The sequence below is a fragment of the Festucalex cinctus genome, chromosome 10 (genome assembly GCF_051991245.1).
Source record: "Festucalex cinctus isolate MCC-2025b chromosome 10, RoL_Fcin_1.0, whole genome shotgun sequence".
Lineage (NCBI taxonomy): Eukaryota > Metazoa > Chordata > Actinopteri > Syngnathiformes > Syngnathidae > Festucalex > Festucalex cinctus.
The window spans coordinates 15345293-15359691 of NC_135420.1; the positions used below are offsets into that span (position 1 = coordinate 15345293).

The 14399-nt window shown below is 39.0% G+C and overlaps 1 protein-coding gene across 1 annotated transcript in view; it reads left to right on the plus strand.

Annotated features, from left to right (window-relative positions):
• The window catches only part of adgrl2a (adhesion G protein-coupled receptor L2a), a 271298-nt gene that overhangs the window by 140924 nt on the left and 115975 nt on the right, over positions 1-14399 (plus strand). The gene's annotated exons all lie outside the window — the stretch shown is intronic.

The following is a 14399-nucleotide window of genomic DNA, read 5'->3' on the forward strand; positions in this document are numbered from 1 at the left end:
TCTGTAAAACGAGTCAAAGAGAGAAATAAATGTGCCTGCGCGCAAAGACGGCAAAATTGGATGATTGACTCATTTTTGGGCACGTTTATTGGAAAGGATTTTGAAGGCAAGTGTGGATCGAGTCGGGAGAGATCACGCCGCGGCCGGGCCGGTGATGCATGGCCCCCCCGAAGCACACCAGCACTCCTCGGTCATCCATCACCGGATTATTGGTCAAATTTAACCTCGAGCTTGGCGTCGTCTCTTGTTTAAATTGTGCGGTTTGAAAAGGATGCTGCGATTTCCCGAGTGGTTTCAGGTCCGTGAATGCGACTTTTGTCTGTTTGTGACAATGAAAAGAATGATGAGCATTTTGGTACTACGTTTTTATGTGGAAGCGATTGTTTCTTTTGGATCATTTTAGAAGATTCACACGAATGAAAGAATGCAATTTGAAGGATGAGTCACAAAGCATTATTTAAATTTAAGAATGCAAATTGTTTACATTCATGGGTACTTTTGTGACTCACTACCACCAGTGAGATAAAAATGTGGGTCAAATAATGAAAAGAAATTGTAAAAGTAGCATTTTTTTATTTGAAATATATTTTTCACTATTATTTTCTTTGGAATGCGACAGAAGTGTGAGTACACAGTTCCAATCTTCTTTGAGTGGAATTGGATCTGGTTCTGTAGAACTCTTGTCGCCTCTTCTCACCAATTTTATGTCCAGGCATGGATCAATATAGGCCGGCTGGCTTCTCCAAAGGGTTTGAAGCAGTCACAAGTGTCTCACATCCATTTTCACAACTTTTTTTCTTTTTCTTTCTTTCTTTCTTTGTTTTTTTTTAATTTCGCACTCCCGCCACTGAGCGTGAAAGAGGAGGGAGTGGGTGAGAGCTCATCAAAATTTGTGACATTATGGGCTGTTGCTTGATGCACCCCCTGCCCATCCCGCACTTGTTTTTTTCCACAATAGACGGCGCCCGAGATTGACTTCTTCTGATGAATCGCACACTTAAAAAAAAAACGTCGTTTGCATCCTTAGATGATAACAATGAGTCAAGTGTAAGCACTTTGGCTTTATTAAGGTCATTTGTTATCGATTTAATATTGAACGGCTTTGACTGGTGGCAGCATTTGCTTGCGCTCGTTGTGCCAATGAGCTGATGTTTTTCTTCACAAGTGATTTAAAGGTTGCGCTGCAGAGCTTTAAAATCCTCACTGATTGCCACCCAAATATGCTCGCTCTTCTTTTGTCTCTGTGCTCGCTCAATCTTGTGTTAAGATTCTTCTGCTGTGAGTGAAGTTGGGGATAGATAGGATAGGGAGTGGACTCATTTTGATTTACACTCCGTAGCCAATTTTGGCATATAAATTGTGGGTTTGTGGCTTTTTCCCTGCATGGAGTCATGCTGGGCGGATAACTGCTCACCATTAAAAGGAATAAACAAGGCTGTAAAGAAAGGCGAGGACGGAAGGTGCGCGCTTTTTCTACGCCAAGTACTTCTTGTGACGAGTTTTATTTTACGATTGCTAATCAGTAAAACACTGAGCGCTACTGTGCGCGCAACCTCCACCAGCACCCAACATTTGTTTCCACTTCCCAAAAGTCCCTGTGGGGTGGGAGGGAATTGATTCGTGGGATTCGGCTGAGAAAATTTCCTGCTTGCCGAAATAATTTGGTAGAGGTATGTGACATGGAGAGGATAGCTTCTCCATGACGAAAAACAACATGGCTGCCTCCCTCAGCCCGTATGTGCCTTTTGTGAAATGTTAGTGCACAAACGGACCCACTTTATGGTTGTAAGTCATATTTTACGACATGTTGCACACATGCTTGGCTGCGCGTGATTTAAAACTGTGAGCAGTGGTCACACCCAGGAAAAAAAAAAATAGGCCAACAAATGAATGAAAGCAAAAAAATAATAAGAAAACTGTTTCATCAATCGAAAATGATTTGCAGTCGGAGCACTGCCACTTTGAATGTTGGAAATACCGTAATGAAATAATTGTAATTATGGAAATTCACTTTCAGAATCACCTTTTTTTGCTAGTTTAACAAGAAATACGAATGAAGACACAAATGCAAACCCACATTCTCATTTCTTTTGCTATATATGAACAAGACTCACGCTTATCAGCGCGCAGCTGCAACACTGTTTGGAGAAAATATTCAATTTGTGCATGTCAGAGGAGATGGGAGGCTGTGAGCAAACAGCAGTTATTGCGGCTCCGCCATAGCAGCCGCGAGCGGGGCGTGCATTGGGAGAAAAAGGGGGATCTGCGCACGTCTGCCAGGGGAAGGGAGTCGTGTCTCGGCTGGATTAGAAGAGAGCGAAGCACTTAAAAGCCCCTCCGCCGACAGGACACGGGCGGTTATTCAGGGCTGGTGTGGGTAAACATGGCGGAGCAATATATCTGTCCCTGACTAGTGTAACTCATTGCAAGGGAGAGGAGTTCAACTTTGCATTTAAAAGGGGTTAAAAAATGTGGCTGTTATTTAGTGTAGCCAGTCTTGTCCAGTAGCGCTTTAATTGAACCAGTTCTGGCAATGTAAATGGTGCTAAAAAAGTGTTGGCAATATTTTGTAATTTACTACAGTCATTTAAAGTATATATTTTTTGTTGCTTTTGTATTATATTTTTATTTATTATATTTATGTATTATTTTTTTAATTAACATGTTTATTTAAGAAACATATTTCCAATTAATCTAAAACATAAATCAGAAGTTAGGTTAGCTTGATATGTCAAAAAAAAAATGCAATTAAATCAGAACCGTATGACTAACACGCGACATGAATCACATCCTTTCATAACAGACGTAAAATCAGTTTATGATGCAATAAAATAATATGTCATCTAAAAAAGTAATCAGAAGTTAGGTTAGATACATACCTAATTGAACCTGGGGAAAACAATCTGGGAAATATGCAATCAAATCAGCACCACAGGACAGCAATAGTAACACACAACATGAATCATATCCTTTCAAATACGGACATAAGATCAGTTTATGACAGAGTAAAATGATATGCGATCTAAAAAAGTAATTAGAAGTTAGGTTAGGTACATACCTAATTGATCCTGGAAACAAAATCAGGTAAATATGGAATCAAATCAGCACCGCAGGACAGTACGACTAACACACAACATGAATCATATCCTTTCATAATTGATGTAAAATCAATTTATGATACAGCAAAACAGTTTCGGTGTATGATTATTATCATTATTTTGCACAAAGAAAACTTTTGCAGCCCACTAAAAAGTATTTTTTTTTGTACATTTCCTTATTATTTTCTAAATAACACGCAATGTGGCATTTAATTTTCTAGTGGATTAGTTCTGCTAAGTTGCTATTGTGTAGTTGAGTGTGTGCTTGGCTGTGTTTGGGGCTTTGTTCTCGCACTCGTGGCTCACTTGCCAAGTCAGATGGAGTGTAGCGTCTGGCCTGGGACTTTCAGAGGAATATCACAATATCACAAGCCTGCTAAGTTGCTAAAAAACTCAGCTAATCAACAAAATAATTATCTGTTCAATTGCTAGCATGCCAGAGACATCAAACACAGTGGAGGGGTGGAAAAACAATGAAATTATGTGATAATGATTGCTCACGCTGACAGGAGGCGCTTTTTTTTTTTTTTTTTTTAATGTGTGAGTGTACGTGAGGAAAGATGGAGCTAGAGGCTGCTCACGCAGAAAAAAAAAAAAGAATCTGTGTACATTTTGAGAATGAACATAAACGTCCATCATCACCTCTAATGAGCTTCTTATGTGGGTTTTTTGGCACGGAAACAGAGAGCGAGAACACTATTAGTCGATTAATTTCCTGCAGTGAATCATGGAACCTGCTGCTTTTATCTTCACACTGCGCTCCATGTGTGGGCCACCAGAAAAAAAGCTTTATGTTTCCCTCACACGCTCATAAGTTTGGCCCGCCGTGCGTCCCCCCCTGCTCACTCTGGGCACAGATAATGCCTCTGCATATGAATTAACCGCCCTCGTTGAGCTTCTTTCCAGTAATTGAGAAGGCAGACACCGTAAAACTATCGTCATATTAGATCTGATATGTTCTCGGAGCTACTTTGAGGGTCTGCTTGGAATATTCTTTCCAGAAAGAAATAAAAGTAGTTTTAATTTTCTGGGTACAGTTAGAATGTTGCACATGATTGAAATCTAGCAGGGGGGTAAAGTGCGGCCCCAGCAGGTGCAGTACGGGTCGCTCTAATTGAACGGATGTTATGATGATTTATTAGAAATGTGTTATTTGACAGGTTTGAAATATACTTGGTGATAAAATTATTCCGCTTTGTTAACTACACCCACCACTTAACCACTTTTATAAGATTCTATTATTTACAATGTGAGCAGTTTTTAGGTATGGATTTCACATAATGTTTATTATTGTAGTTTTAATCTTTATTGCGTCATAGGGATGCCCAATAGCTCTTTTTTTTTTCAAATCAATACCAGTATGAGGATTCAACTCTTGTCTCATGAGTCTTGAGTAGTCACCGATACCAAGTACAGAGAGCACCACTTGTGTGGATATGTAACATTTATTTAAAAAAAAAAAAGAGAGAGATCTATATATCCCAATATAGGCTTTTTCCCTAAATTTGCATGAAATTAAAGGCAATTTTCTATTCTTCTAATGGCCACAAATCGGATACGGTTGCGAGTACCGCTATCTTGAAATAAAGCCAGGTATCGGCCCGGTACACATACCTGGTGTCATTATCTCTAATACTTAGCAAATGCAAAAAACTAATAAAGCTTCTAATCTTGTGCAGCTGTAGCTATTTAATGTCTGAAGTGTACATTAAATGACTATATGTGAGATGAACAAAACTGTAGGTATAAATACTGTAAGAAAGGTATAAATACTGTAAAAACAAAAACAAAAAAAAACAGTGAAAGTGAATATTGGCTCCATGTATCGATTATCAGCCTCCTTAACTACTAATAATAGGTATCAGCCCCAAAATAAATAAATAAATAAAATACATACAATACCCAGCCTTATTTCAAGGTATGGTACTTGCGACATAGACCAATACCGATATCGACCACCCTCTTGTGGCCGTTTTATGATCAGGAACTTGAAATTAGAAGAATAAATAATTATTCCCATACATTTTTAAGGAAAAAAAAATGCTATATCAAGATATATAAAATGATGTCATTGTTTTTTTATGTGGAAATTTTATGTATCGAAACCGTGGTATTGGTACTTGCTATCATTATCAATCACTACTCAAGAGAGTTGAGTACTCGTACTGGTATCAGTCTGTGACAAAAAAAAAAAAAAAAAAAAGTGGTATCAACATTCCTAATCAAAACAGCTGTACCTAATGTCTAAAATTTATATTACCATACGAGATGTGAGATGAGCAAAGCTGCAGGTGTATGTAAATACGCATCATTCCTCCATGCTCCATGGTGTCGCTTCAGGTTTTGTTGTCTTGACGGGAGAGCTTTTGATTGGGCTGCTGTAGCGGCACACGACGCGCGTTAGCGTGCGCGTACGTGTCACAATGAAGTTTCCGCTCGGTGCTGTCTTACCAACACAGTGCAAAAATGGCCTGAGGAGGAGTTGTTCCTGACAGAGATGCATTGTTTGAGGCAGCCAATAAAGGCGCACGCTGAGTGGCTACATCTGTGAGGCTCATCTTGACTACAGTGTGGGCCGAGCGACAACACGGCAACTGTCACAGCTGCACCTGCTGCTCCGTCCCCGCGCACAGCCCCTCGCTCCGTGCCGCTCGCCGACCCGCTCCGTCCGTCTCGGGCTCATCTCGGGTCAACTAGACCTGAGTTTCTGGAGGGAAACCTCTTGAAAGCAAAAGGAGAGCGAAAAATATGAGGGAGAAAAAATAGAATTGAAATTGTTGCCCTCAGGGACAATGTAGTTGTGCTGAAGTGCAAAATCTCTGCCTGTAAAACAAAATGGGGCTCAAGAGAGCTGGCTTAATAGAAACTGACCAGTCTGGAGAGTAATGCTAAAGCTAGTTGTCCTTCCATGTTAGCGTGACTGTAGAATCCATGAGCTCCTCAGCACGCACACACACACTTACTTGTGTAATGGTGACATTAAGAGCATTAACAGCTTTTAAATATGCGCTTATATGTGCTCAGCTGCTGTTAACTCCACTTATTTGAGTACTAGCAAATTCAATATTTTACCCCAAAATGTCTGTTAACTGTTACTTTCATTATTTTGGTGACTTCCAACCTGTTTGTGTTTTATTATTTCTTATTGAAGTGAGTGAGTTATTGAGCAACTCTGATGTCATCCTTCGTCGACAGCAAGTGGCAAAATGGCCGCCCCATGATGGATAAAAGCGGTTGGATTCATATTCAACAAACACAGTATTAATCAAAATATCGTGTTTAGACTATAGTGGGGGCTTCAAAGAAGATTTGTAAAGACATTTTTTAGGTTGACTTCCCGTTTAAGTGTTATTGAAACATAGCTGGCAGTGCGGCGGACATTTTGTGGGTCTACTGCTCAGTGAGATGTTGGGTGTCACCTAGCGTAGCCTACTTAGTCTTGACAGTGACTTAAAGCTCGTGTGTCATTAACCTTGACACTTTAGTTGCATTTACATTTTATAAAATGCTTATTTTAGGACTATAGTGAAAAAACAGCTCAAACGTGCCGTTTCCAAATATGGGTATGATGCAAAAAGTAGCCCCTACCTGCTTTTTAGAGCCGAATCAGGCTAATAATGACACTCAGTAGGCGTGTAAGAAGCGGTGTTGCGTTGAGAGTTGATGTGTGTGACAATGGCGCCGACTCATACACGGGGGGGTGGGGGGTGGGGGGGGGGGGGGTGGGGTTGAGACTCGACTGACTCCCCCAGTTTCATCCTTGCTTGTACAGCTGTGCCATTCCTGCTGGCACGGACTGCTGTTTTTTTGGCTCCAGCTCCTCCACCTACGCTGCGGGGGCGCTCAAGTAATAAACATCCTTAACACGGGCGATAAGTAACCCTCTACCTCCGAATCGGCATCGGTTTGATGGAGATGTCAAATGAATCATGTATTAATCATGAAAATTGGAAGTGAATATTGACACCTCTGATCTTTTTTGGCACGTGTAAGAGGAAACGTACATGTGTGCTGGCTGGCCCAATAATGCTGCTCACACGTCCCCTCGGTGCTGTATTTATCAGGCTGACACCTTTGTTTCTTACACTTATTGCTTTTTAATATTCTGTGTGTGAATGTGGCAGATCACACCTGTTTTGTTTGCACAGCAAGGTGAGAAAATGTACCATATTCTAATTTCCTTGGATATACTTTCATGTGGAAATTTGTGTGCAATACTTTACCTTTAATTTGTTCAAGGCTCATTCATATTAAAAAATGACGCTTTTGTATTCATATTATAAAAACAATTTCTAGGGCTCTAGCAGATATGTTATTGCCAGTGTGTTGTGAAGATGGAGCGTTGCTCTTCCTTGCAGTTAGTTGGAAGATGTGTGCCGATAAAAATTGTAGCTTCTCCTTCTGCTGTGCTTTGGTAATTGTAAAAAAAAAGGGAAAAAAAGTAATTTAAACTTTTACGGACTGTTTTTATGCAGCTGTAAAAAGTGTCTATAAAATCCAAAATGAGTTTTGGAGGATCCTCTCTTGCGTCTGAAGATCGATGACACGGATTGGCGCAACCTTTCAAACCCAATCAGCCAATATTCAGTTAACGATACATTTCTGTGAAAATGTCTTGAGCTTTGTTCAACTTAGTGAAACATTAAATAATAATGAGACTATAGCGTTACATTCAATTTCAATTTAAGTGGCAGGTTTTTATTATTGTTTAAATGTGATGGAAGCTCACATTATCCTTGTTTCTTTTTTATGTGTCTCTTCTGGCTGTGTTCTGAAAGTCCAGGGTCCAGCTCTGTAAAATGTGTAAAATGGTGAATTAAAATACCAACACCGAGTGCGTATCAAGTATTTGTAGGAACTCCGTTCCACTCCTTGGGTCTACCAGTTCATTATTGTTCCGTGATGACCAACTTTATGATCACTCTAGTTGTTGCTTGGCTTGCTGCAGTTTTCTAAAAGCTGTCAGGTCGCCCGTTATAATGATCAAAATCTATCTATCTATCTATCTATCTATCTATCTATCTATCTATCTATCTATCCATCCATCCAATATATTATGATATATCATGATACTTTGATTAGTATTTATGTATTTATTTATTTATTTATTTATATGTACTATAACGGCTCCATTGTTCGTTACTTATTGAGCAATTACTTGGCGGGCCACTAGGGGGAAGGCCTCAAAAGAGTGGCGGAGAAATGTACGTAAGTCTTCAGGCGAAGAAGACTCCTGAGCTTATTTTTACTTTATCATATCATGACATTTATCTGTCCAGCATCTCAGTTTTGCATACGTTTCTATGAAAAATGTGTATTATAACTTCAATTTTAACATTTCAAAACATATTTTATGTTTCGACTATTTGAAGCACACAATTTCTGAGGAATATTAATATTGATTTAATCTGATTTAATATTTAAGAAATTTTATTTATTTATTTACTTTTGCAATGTTACACAAAAAAACTGTCAGTTTATAAAATGAAACAATTTACTATGTAGCAAGACTGACATGTTGCATGATAATAGTGTTTTAATATTGTTTAATATTGACACTGTTTTAATATTGTGTTTCAGTGATTGTACAAAAAGAAACGATTTTCTCATTGAAAAAACATCAGTTTATGTCATGAGTAGTTTTATCGTAGATTATTGTGAGTTTTTTATCGTGAGCCTTGTATCGAATATTGTTGTATCGTGAGGTGTACACAGAGATTTCCACCCCTAATGAAGGAACGGTTCAAATCTCCTGTCCCTTTCACTACGAGCATGACGGACTCTTACTTTTTTTTTTCTTTTATTGTTTTCTGACCACACAGCTAATTCTTTTAACAATGGATGGGCTTAAGAACTGATTAAATCTAGAATTAGAAATAAAATATTCAGGGCACATGCTCAGTCCAAATGTCCACCAACGACGACTACTGTACATATCCTTCTTTTTATCCATCTGTCATGTGGCACTCAATGTGAGTCCAGCACAGCGTTTCTCTTTGAACTTGAGCAGTAGTTCAGCAGTGTGATGAGAGCAGGTCCATATCAGCTGATGAAAAATGACCATAAAGAGGTCAATCAAACGAGGCTTGGAGAGAAAAAAAAAAAAAAAAAAGAGATTGGATTTTTTTTTTGTTTTTTTTTTTTGTCACTGAAAAAAAAAAATACAGCTGGTGGCATTTGTGGCATCAGTTTGAGCTGATTACAGTAGAAGGTGGTGAAGTGAGCTGAAGATGCATTTCCATCACAAATACTGTAGGTCCGGCCTGCCCGCGGATACAAAGAAATGCATTTCGGTAGAGGCCGAGACCTGCCCACAGGATGTAGTCAAGTTTTCTTCTCGTTTGCCTGATAACATCTCCCTGGCAGTGGAGGTGAGCCTGTTTTCTATTTAGCATATTTAGCAAAATAATTCCACCTATGCCGAAACAGAGGACCTTATGCTCTGTAAATGTAGCTACGAGACACCCGGTGGTGAGCACAGAACGCCTCCTCACTTTTAGTGCATGCGATCTTTTATTCTCTCACCTGGAGCGGGCCCAGAGTTTCTTGTGTGTATTGGAAGCAGCGGAGTTGCAGATGTACTGGAACTTAGGGACTATAAGTAAACTATACTTTACTGACAAAAGACTCCCTCTGCTGAGTGCATGCTTTAAACTTAAAAAAAATAAAATAAAAAAAAAGGTGTCCAGATAACGATGTCTAATGAAGCTTTGGCAACACAGCACATGCAAGTAGAGCATGCAGTGATAGCCCCAAACCGAGGTGCTAATTGATGCGCTGGTTATTTTTGGCATGGAAGACAAAGATGGATAGCGGCGATGGAGAATATTTATTAGCTGATAACTCTTTTGAAGTCGCAATGTGTTACCGCTTAAACCCGCCAAAACTGTATGTAAATTTAAAGTGCAGTGACAGATCCTTTAAAGATCTGGAGCCATTCCTTTTAAATGACATCATTAAATCAGTTTGTGTTGCGCAGCTGGAAAACATGTTCTACATATGGGAGTTGTTGAGAGGCCTTTCATGAGTAGTTGTATATTGACATTTGTCTTTTGCTATGGACATAAAGTTAGGGTTACCAGTTCCTCAAAATGAAAAATGGGGACACTACATTAAAACTGAAGATGAAACATTGTATACAATAATTTCTCACAGAATTTAATCACTCGTCAATCTTCGTTGTGGTTGTCATATGAATCGCTATGACAACTGTGTAATTGACATACAATGGCAAAAATACGGGATAACACATGGGACCAGCGTAACACGGGACAACATAAAGAGGTTGGCGAAATCCGCTGGGATGCAGGACCCAAAAAAGGATGTCTCGTCACCCTACAAAGTAAAGTAGACTATATGGATATCGTATTCAAAAACCAAAAAAAACCAAAAACAGTGTTGACAGTTTTTTTTCTCTCTCTCCAATGGTACAGAATGTCAGGTGTATTACATTAGTGCTACTAGTAATTCACATTTAAATGACCTATAAGAATAGCGATAAATGGTATTAGCTACCAACTAAGTGAGTCATTTACACAACCAAGATTATCAGATACAGTACTGTATTGTATTAGGTACTGTACACTTTTTTAAAAAGATATGCAGTTTTTCACTCCATCAAATTGTAACTATGAAAAATATTCATATCTATTTTTTGTTGTTGTCAATGTAATTCATAGCGTAATTCGGATAATTTTCAAATGTAATCTTGGAAGAGGGGATATGCCCGTTTTTGTTATGAACTCATTTGCTCCCAAAAACATATACCAGTAAATACGTTCTGTTTTAAATGCAAGTGTCCCAAAGACGTAGTTGTACGTTTTTTAAATGCTAGCGCATACAGAAGGCTTTGATGCAGCCTCTCTGCAGAGAACGGTTGAAGCAATTCTAGTGTATTTATTACAAAAATGGCCAGCAGGTGGCAGCAGAGTATAAGAGCTCAACCAGGGCCATGTTAAAACAAGCTGTTTTCACCACAGTTTCAAACAGATTTGTGAATAATAATCAAACTTAGCTATATTCTAATGCTAATTACTGCAGAAATATACTTTTTTTTCCTGATGAAAGAAGAGACTTTTTTTTTAATTTTTATTTATTTATTTAATTTATTTTATTTTTTTTGTAGGTTCCGTGTTTTTATAGCAATAGAACACAATATTTTGTGGGCCTTGCAAAATCAGTCAAAATCCAGGAGCGAAGGGGGGTGGCTTCAGTGAAATTGGCTGGGAGTGAATGAGTTAAAAAAAAAAAATGTACATGACACATTGCCATTTTTTTTCCCGTTATTGTCATTATTTTCTGCTACAAGATATCATTCACCAACAGTGATGATAACTAATTTTTCTTCACAGTCACAACCCATCCAAGTGACAGAATGAGAAGCCTGGTGATTTGTTAATTAGCGCCCCGATGTGTTTTTTACTGTCATTTCCAGTAGTAGATTAAAACTACAAAGTATTAACCTCGTTTAGCAGATAATTTTCCTTAGTGAACGCTTTATCGCAGGCGGCTCGGCGGTCTCGTGTAGTTTCTCTTCTTGTGTCTTTGGCTTCCTTGAAAATTATTCACTGCAAGGGAAAAAAAGAAAAAAAAAAACTATCCATCCTTCCCTGTTTTGCTTATCACTAGAATGCAAACACATATTAAACACACACAAGGTGTAACACCAGTGATTGCTGTATCTGCTGTCCAGCTGCGAATGATAAGACAGGCCATGAATGCAAAATGTGTTTCAATTATACTTGAATAATGTTACAAAGGGGATATCTATTCTCTTTTCAAGAAAACACTAAAAGTGCTTCTTTTTTTTTGTTATTTTAGTTGTCGTCATTTAGCTGTGTTGCGTCAAACTCCACTTTCATCATCTCATGAATTTAAATGTATGCGCTCCTCAACTTCCCTCTTAGCTCGAAACTGTCATTAGATCAGCAGTGGCTCCCTTCTTCTAAAATTGCCTGATCTTTTTGTACAGTGAGCAGACCCGAGCCAGATTCACCGGTACCTTAGTTATTAAAATTGAGGCTCGGTGGGGTGAGCTTGTTTGCATCACAATCCGCCCTCTCTGTCCTGATGTTATGCTAATGAACACTGAGGAGACATCTCAGCACCCCCCCCCAAAAACGAGGGCGGGACCTTGGAGCTGTGACACCGAAACTGCTGGAGGAAATCAAATGGTGCACCTTGAACTTTTTCAAAGGTTTGCTCTTTATGCTGTGAATGATTGTAGTAAAAAAAAAAAATACAATGCAGCTTTTCCCCCTCATGTTTGTTGTTTTGTTGGAGAAAAACAAAACACAAATGTAGCTTCATGAGGTTTAACAAGCGCCATTACCTGTCCGGGTGCTGTGATTTAGGGCTGACAGGTGATTGGATATGCGAAAGACGACACCCAGCTCTCGGCGTGTGCGTGTGCGCACAGGGCCATGCCGTGTTTTGGGTTGACATGCTGCTTCGCTTGTCCAATGAAGGCACTCATGCTGTCTTTGGGATTGAAAATAGATACAGCAGTGGCGTGGCAGACATTGTAACATGCCAAGATGCCACTGTTGAAATAGTTATCCGCTTATGTAATTGGTGTAATGAGTTAGTCTGTCGTCTGCTGGATTTCAGATACACTGTATGGATTAAATCCAGTCTTGACTGAATTTAAAATCTTACTAGTTTTTTTTTTTTATGGTCCATGGAGGATCCATAAGTCCAAGTTATTGGATGATGGGTACAGTGTAAAACATTCTTGCTTTGTTCTCTTTAAATGACATAATGTGCCATCCATTATTGTCTGTTTGTCCTTCATCTGTTCTGCGGAAGGTTAAAAGCATCAATTAGTCACCAAGTCACGGTCAGTCACATTATGGCCAAAGCCTTTAATCTCAAAGAATTGGCACTCTTCAAAAAAGGACATACAACGATTACGGCTTTACAAGCCTGTGTACTTTTTTTTTTTTTTTTTTTTAGTGTGTTGTCTTCAATTGTACACAGCATTTAAAGATGATGTAATGTAATTGTTAGCTGCAATTCTGACTGAGGAATTTGACTTCAGTGTTTCGTGCTTTTCTTATGATAGTGGTTAATTTCTTTTTCTGCGAGCATGGTAATTAAAAGTGTGAATTACATCTGAGACACAAATGCCTTTTTCATGTATTGAAGTTTTATATTTATTATTCTGAGTCAAGAATTTACCAAGAAAGACTGTAAGGTGCATTTCCCGTATTCACCATCATCTCTAACAAAAGAAGCAACAATGCCTTATTTTCGCTTGCACTTTAACAGCATCATCATCTCAGTTACCTTGCCCATGTTTTGTGTCGCTGTTCTCTTTTTTTTTTAAATTAATCATCCTGTTTAATACTGCTTGGCGATCACAGTGCATTATTGATGCCCAAGCCCTTAATAGAAAGACGGAGCCATGTTTTTAACCACGCAGCTGCTCATTTTGAAAGAGGGAGGGGGTTAGAGGGTCACACAAGCTGCTTACTGGTGCACATCCATGTAAATACAGTCGCGTTATTATTGTACACTAAAACCACGCTTCATATATCCAAAGGATTGCTTCCTTTTTGGCAAACAAACATGGACATGGAAATAAACAATCACACAGATTTTCGTTGAGGTCGAGCACAGTGGGCAGAGTTCTGACCTCGTTGTTTGTTAGGTTGTGTTTACATGATATTCCCGGCGGCTACAGCTGCCCCGTTTGGCCGAAAGGTAGTGCGCCGTGGGATTTTGTCCATTTTTTTCCACTGCATAAATTATTTCAAAGTTTTCACACAGTACTGTGCAGTACATCACAGTATCCATGCCTGCCGTAATGCTACAGCTCAATTAATATTTGAAAATATTAGTTTTCTATCAACGACCAATTCTGTAATTCATCTCTTGTACGAAAACAGGGAAACATACTATATAGGATATTATGGCTGGCATTGTAAAAAACATAAATACATGGTGTTTGTTTGTTTGCGGTTTTAGTTAAGTTGTAGATGGCCAGAGTGAAATGTCAGTTTTGTTACGCCCCGTTATGTATTGTCAGGAATAGTTTCGTTTGCACCATTTTATTTGCAGTGGCAAATTTCCAACACTTTAAATCTCTCACTTGGCATCCACAATCTGTCTCGTGCTCTCACTATAGAATATTTTTAGAATCGATTAATCTTTTGCTGCGATTGGTTGGCAACCAGTCCAGGGTGTCCCCCGCCTACTTCCCAGAGCCAGCTGAGATAGGCGCCAGCAGCCCCCGCGACCCTTGTGAGGAATAAGCGGTCAAGAAAATGGATGGATGGATGGATGAATTAATCTATTGAT